We start from the raw sequence: 7342 nt of genomic DNA, 5'->3' as shown, positions 1-7342 counted from the left end.
ACAAATGATTTGCAAATGAGCATGGCTTAATCGTTCTCCAGTATAGAAACCAGAGTGAGTTATGCCTCATCAGCTCAGCTATGAGTTATGAGTTTTGCAGCTGTGTCAGATCCCTATTTCCTATGGAAAAATCCCTGCATTTAATATATTCCAGTCTTCTGTGGATAAAGAGGAATAATGACTGTTGACAGACAAAATATCAGTACTTGGTCAGTGTACTATATTGTTAGACGCAGTATTAGCGTTTCACTATTATGTTCAGTTTGTCACTTAAGGACAAACCTGAGAAAGAGAAGACTTGAGAGAGAGAGAGAGAGAGAGAGAGAGAGAGAGAGAGAGAGAGAGAGAGAGAGAGAGAGAGAAGAGGCAGTTCCCATTCATACCCATATTAGGTCTCCCACAACTCCACTAGCCACGCCCACTAATCTGACGAGCGCGTGAGATTTTTTCTGATTGGCTGCATATGGACCAGCCACAGCGATTTTTGTGATTGGTTGCATATGCGCCAAACAGCGGCGCACAGGGCGGCTCACATGGCAGCCTGTTGTTGTTTAGATTGGGTAATCCGCGCTGCACGTGTCCGCCAATGCTTCTGCACGGAGTCTGCATGACGCCTTCAGGGCGGGTAGGAATAATGAAAACGGTTCCAAGCGGCGCTGTTCAAATTCATGTGAACCCGTCAAAACGCCTTAATTGAAGTGTCTTTTTGACTTTGGTTTCGAGGTTAAACAAAATTACTTGACGCTTTTACCACAAACATTTTTTTTTAATTCATGTCAATATATTATTCACTTGACTAAGTGTATTTCTTTGCTATTTTCTATTTGCTAAGTATGAGAGAATGAGGTCCAGATCTTATTTGCTTGAAGTAATTTTTTTGTGTGTGATATCTACCACCTGTGAGCTGAGGTGTATAATATTTTCTACCTGAAAGCTGAAGTGAAACGCCGTTTTTAACTGTGAATATCCAAATTACCATCTTTCTTATATGTAGTGAATGCATCATCACTGGAAAACAGGAAAGGTTCCTAGCATTAGTTTTGTAAGTAATTTTATTTTGTTAGCAGTTCAGATGTATCACATTAACAGCCGTTTTTGTACAATACACAATACACAAAGCCCATCCTTTTCTGCTAGACTGAGAAAGGACAGTAAAAGTAAGTCTTTTGGTTTGTTGTGCTCCATAATGTTGAAGACTTAAGAGGGAACACACTGATCTTGGATGCAGAACAGTGCGAGCTGGCTGTTCAGTGCCTTTGCATTTTGGAGACAAGTGCATACAAACCTCTTCACGCTTTAGGACAGCGTGTACTCACAGCTGGCTAAGTAGCTGCCAGTGGGAAAGAAGCTTAATCCAATCATTAGAGGGTTACTGTTCTCGGTCTCTATCTAAACTATATCCTGACACATACCTGGCTGACGAATACAGTACAGAAGATAAGGGCTTCAAGACCAAACTGATACACTTAGATTTTTTTTTTTTTTTTAATTCTCTCAAATTAGTTCAATAAAATGAATGAATTTGTTGGCATGGTTGTTCATCAAGATCAGTATTGCTTAAAACATGCAAAAAATAAAAACAATTATATAATCCTCAACACACTATGAGCTGTTGCCTGTGAGCGGAGCGGTGTGGCACAGGCTGGCCACTGTGTGCAGCTCTCCACAGATGCTGCGGCTCAGTCCAGAGTCTGCTGAGCACAGCAGAGCCCTGTAAGCTCACTCATCTGACCTATTACAGCTACAGAATTAGACGCAACCACAGGACTATAATCTAATACTAAAGGCCAAAAACTCTGGGCTCCAAAAAATGTTTCTCTACCAGGCTGAATGTTTAGCTATATGCAATATTTCTCCACATTGTTGCTGCTTCAGTGTCAGTCTGATGTAATATCACTGATTGCATCAGATTTCAATGGATAGAGCCAGAGAACCACTGTAGGGCTGAAGCCCAGTGAAATGAGAGAGGAGAGGCTATCATTCTTATTGCTAAGTAAAAAAAAAAAATCTATCTATCTATCTATCTATCTACAATTTAACCACACTAAGTTAGTCTAACTGACCTGCCAAGTTCATTTAAGCCATACAAGCCCATAGCTATGTAAGTGATCTGGTTAGCTGGCTAGTTAGTAAACGTCCAAGCTCATGAATGTCATGGTCATGAATTAATGAGGGGAAAAAAATCCTTGCTATTAACATGTTTCATTTTTATTTTAATCTGAGATCCTCTTCAACAGTTTGCAGGTTAACTAACTTGAAAACTGTGGTCCTTTGGTTCCAGCCACTGAGGGTTAAGATTATTTTTGCCTCCAAGGCCTGAAATATAAATATTTGAGACAGTGCTCTGGCAGAAAATGACTCCAAAGGTCATTTATACAGCAGCTTATTACACCATATAGTTATAATATTAATTAAATAAAATATTAAGGGAACAACAAGGTCCATGTAACAAAGATGGAAGGGTGTTGGATGGATCAGTCAGCATGACTTTCCCTCAGCCAACCGAAGTTCAAATCAAAGTATGAGCAGTGTTCACTTGATCAACGCTGACGTGACCCAGCGATGAACTTAGTGAAGTTTAGGACAATGTTATAGTTAAGGCTAGGAAAAGGTCAAGGTTATGGTTAAGGTTAAGGTGGGTTACCCTTTGAAACCTGGGTAAATTCACTTTATTTCTTGCAAAAAATACAGGACAAAGGCAATGAGCAAATCAGCAAGAAATGAGCTAAAATTAGAAAAAAAAAAAGAAAGAAAAAGAAAAAAAAAAACATAATATGTATATCACAATAAATTGACCTGGGAAGTAATAATTTATTTATTAAAATTAGATATTTAAAGGTCAGATCAGTGATGTTGGATCAGATATCTGTGCTTAAATGCTTGTGAAAGCTTTTACTATTACTCATTTTGCCAAGGGCCCCCTGGAAGACCATCATGGACCCATGGGGGTCCCTGGACCCCACTTTGAAAACCACTGATCCAGATGGGGTCTGATTTCTGCTGGAGCTATTGAACCCTGGATGTTAGCCTTCATTCAATCAACACACTGGCCTTGTATAACCTGTGAGGGTCTTAAACCAATGGTGACATCTAGTGGACACATGGGGAACACGCTGTTCAGCTGCTGGTGGTGCATGAAGTGAACGACCTGTTGAAATGCTTTCAGCTGAGATGGACTGTCAGCATGGACCAGTGTTAGTCTGTGACGGGATGGCTTGGCTGTTGACAGAATGTGCCATGAAACAAGATGTGTGTCATCACCTTTTTTCAAGGCTCCCTACTTCATCTCTGAAAGTCCTAATTGAGACATCCTATTAGTGGTGAAAATGACTGACATGTTTTCCTCAGCTGTGAAAAGGTCAAGTCTTTGGAGGTATCCAAACAATCCCATCAGTCTTTTCAGAGTCAGTCAGACAAGACAGACAACATCCACATGCTTTCCCAAAACAGAGAGCAGCGGTTGAACATCCCCTCCTGGCCTTTGTTTCCTGCGTCGGTAAGAGCGCTGGCTGTTGTTTACTCTGGCTGAGAAATCCCTCCAAACGGAAGCCGTGACCTGCTATGCTCTTTGTCTCTGTAGCAGATGGATACTTGGCAATATCTCTCTCTGTAGCTCACTCTTTGGCAGATGCTGTTTCTTGTGTACAAACGCAAACCTGATGGCTGAAACCCCATAAAACAAATACAACAACCATTACCTAAACCTCAAATTTATGGCAATAAAACTAAGGCTTTTCCCCTTTAATACACACTTTTTACACACTTATAATTTATTATTATATTATATTATACATAGACATCAGAAAAGACATCAAGAGACATCAAAGACATCAAAAAATAGTGCCGGAAATTTAGGATAAATAAAGTGCTGTGTGCCATGGTGCCAGGCTAGGTTTATCCTTGTGTGGTATAGCTTTAATAATAACTGGGATAGCTTTACTAATAACAGCTTTCTTTGGAGGCGGCTCTCAGGGCAGGTCCAGCAGTAATGGTGGGATATCCAAGATATAAACTGTTAAAGGCCATTTCACTTAATAACAGCTATCACCAGAGCTGTGTACAGAAGAGCCTGTGATGTCATCCACACAGTGGCTCGTATGAGGAACATTTCACTGATGAATTGGGTCACTTGGGACAGAAAGGGTCAGATTGGGTCAAAATTTGGTCTGGTAATTTTTCTTAGCATAATGGAGAGCAAAATTTACTTCAAATCTATTAGGAAGGCATAATAAATCAGACAAGATGCAATTTCAGGACCAGTGTTTCCTCCAAGCTGATACTTTAGCGACCTACATCTAACACTTTATCACACAGACTAAATCAAATATTGCCAGTCATCATTGCTTTGCTTTAACAGAAATTTTGCCAATGTAATTAGTAATCAGTAGCAAAGAAGAATAGAATCAGATGCAAGGAAGTGTTGAAGGTCCTGTCACTGAATGTAGATTTGACTGCGAGCCAAAGAACCGACAGGATTCAACATCTATTCATGGGGAACAAGGTGATGAATTCACAAGAAATAACCTGAAATATTAGCAAAAAAAAAAAAAAAAAAAACCTGAAAATTACATTTCCATCAATCAGTCAATCAATCAATCAATCAATCAATCAATCAGTCACAAAACAGATTTACCAGAAATCTTACCAGAAAATGTGAAAACATTAAAAAAAAAAAAAAAAAGATTTTTTGTTACAATTTTTAGGATATTTTTCTCTTGAATAATAATAATTACAATAACAATAACAGCAACAATAAGAATAGCAACAACAACAATATTAATAATAACAATATTAATAATATTTAGAATTAATTTACAAGAAAAGAAACCTATCAAAAATATACCCCCAAAAAGTAAGAATAAAATAAAATAAGTGAATTTTGTTCACAAGGTTAAATTAAAAAAAAAAAAAAAAAGCAAAAAAAAAGCCCACCTGCAGGCTCCTGGGGTGCAGAGGGTGAAGACAAAAAGCCGCCATTACACTTTATAGAATCATATTGGATGAGCATAGATACCTTTTTGTGTCTCGAGCATTAACAAAATTGCTCATGCACCACTTCATTCGGGTTGGGTTGTGTGTCCACTCTCTGCTGTGTTTGCGTATTTCATATCTCCATCAACATGTCTATAGCTGGACATGGCTATAGAAAAATGACATGTTGGAATGCAAACTTTCATATGCCTTATTTTTCAGAGCAGTGTTTGACATGCTGTGATTAATCAACGTGTTGGAGCGTGAAGGATTTCATCTGCAAGCGTCCCGACTTCTTTGGCTGGTGTCCATACTTGACAATTAAAACGTCACAGTGGTGAAAAACAGGTCCCATTATTGGTACTGAGGTGCTCCATCAAACGCTTTGGCAACCCAAGGGCATGCAGCGGGGAGAAATTTGGACTTGTTAACTGTCAAAACAAACACTGGCAGGGCGGGTGACTTCCAGCAAAACTTTCTTTTGACACTTTGTCCCAGCCAGCTGATTAATGCTGATCGAGACAAAGCTTCTTTTCTATGTCTCTGTCTCTCTCACTCACACACACACCACTCATCTACTGCCTCTATTCTGTCTTTTTGTCATTTTTTCCCTTTCATCCCTCTGGGCTTTGCTCTGGGCTCCTCCTCCCTCCTTACAACCATTCAACCTTGGTTTTCTCTTCCCCTCTCTCTCTCTAATTCTTTCGTCCTCCCTCTTCTCTTTTCCTCCTCCCCCTCTCCACTCCTCCACTTGTTTAGAGGAGCAGAACTCCTCTGCAGACGCTGCTGTGTGCTCTGGGATTGTGGAGAAGGAGGAGAATGACCTGAGGAAGGAGGGAGACCAGGACGACAAACAACAACAAAGACCAAAAAAGGCCCCAAAAACTGGAAAGTCTCCACCGGAAAGTGACCAAATCAACCTGACATCTTCACTGCGAGAAGAAGAAATAGTGGATCGATTAGAGTAAGTGTCCTGCTGTTTGCACAGTGCTTCCTGTCCAGCGCTGCTTTGTTTATGTATGACTGTGAAGAGACTGTAACTACCAAATGTGGAATGAGAGGATCTAGTCATGTTGGTACCAGATTCTTCTTCTTGCTGCTGCTGCTGCTGCTGCTGCTGCTGTGCACTGGCATTCACAAGCGTCATGCAGGCACCAACATTGAGATTTCCATGCACAAATTTCCACTTAGTCTCATGCACGCACGCACACACACACACACACACACACACCCTCACAGCTTCTGCAGCTCTTGGATAAACCATTCCCAGATGTGGGACCCTGAGTGCCCTCTACTTCTCCTCTTGGGGGACGATTGCTTTGAGAGACAACATGAGCAAAATGAACAAGCGGCACCTGACTGTTCACATCAACAGCTTTTGCTGAGGTGGTAAATGGTTTTTTTTGTCTTTTCTTTAATATTGCAGAAGCAGAACCAAGCTGTGGGCTTCCAACAGCTGTCCAATGTTCCTTAATCATTTTCAGCTCGCTTCAGAATCCTGCCAGGAAAGTCACACACTTCAGGCAGCCTGGCAGCCAGTGTTATAGACGTGTGTCACCAGCTGTAATTTGCTGCTGTTGTACGGCTGACAGGCTGAAGAGAAAATGACTGTTTTTGCTTTGTGGGATGACTTTGAGCACAGCCTTACCTCACCTCACCTGATCCCCTGTAGCAGAGGGTTCTCAGTCATGTCAAGGACCCCGTATTGGCCCCTCCAGGAATTTGGCATTTTGATTTTTCAACAATTAAAGGACAACTGGTGATTCTGCATGCAGGCAGAATCTGAATGATTCTCCCTGATTCTGCCTTGTCAGTTCTGTTGCTTATGACTTACAAGAAAAGAAACTTATCCAAAGAATATACCCCAGAACATCACAAGGCAGGTGTTTCAAACAAAATTGAAAATTGAGGGATTTTGATTATATGTTGTGAAATTTTAACCCTGCATGATTTGCAAATTTGTTTGTGCTATGTAAAATGTGGATAAATTGTAGTAAATGGGCCAAAAATTTAAATCATTGGAATGTTCCTTTAATGCAGTTTCAATCAATCCCTGTTACAGCTGCAGTATCTTGCAATTAAGTAGTGCAGATTTTCTCCCTGAAAGTACCACAGCAATACTTGTAAATTGGTCAATCACTGCACGTTTTTTTCATGAAGTGGTCCAGTCCAACCACACAAGCTAGGCCCAGTTATCCTGAGCCTTTGGTTTGATTGACTAGTTCTAATCCAAAGAGGAAAAAGTCTACCCCATTTTTGAGAGTTAACCATTTTGCTAACCATCATGAAATGCTAATGGTGCGTACTGTGCTGATGTGCTGATCAATCTTTTTTTTACCACTTATTTAATTTAACAATTTCTTATGAATTC

The 7342-nt window shown here is 40.3% G+C and overlaps 1 protein-coding gene across 1 annotated transcript in view; it reads left to right on the top strand.

The window, feature by feature from the left end:
- The first annotated feature begins 5740 nt into the window (after positions 1–5740).
- The window catches only part of c1qtnf1 (C1q and TNF related 1), an 18281-nt gene continuing 16679 nt past the window's right edge, over positions 5741–7342 (top strand). The window contains exon 1 of the mRNA XM_030077123.1: positions 5741–5935. The gene's annotated coding sequence lies outside the window, so the exon portion shown is untranslated. The remainder of the gene's footprint in view (positions 5936–7342) is intronic.

The sequence above is a fragment of the Myripristis murdjan genome, chromosome 19 (assembly GCF_902150065.1).
Source record: "Myripristis murdjan chromosome 19, fMyrMur1.1, whole genome shotgun sequence".
Lineage (NCBI taxonomy): Eukaryota > Metazoa > Chordata > Actinopteri > Holocentriformes > Holocentridae > Myripristis > Myripristis murdjan.
This window is presented reverse-complemented; position numbering and strand designations above follow the sequence as displayed.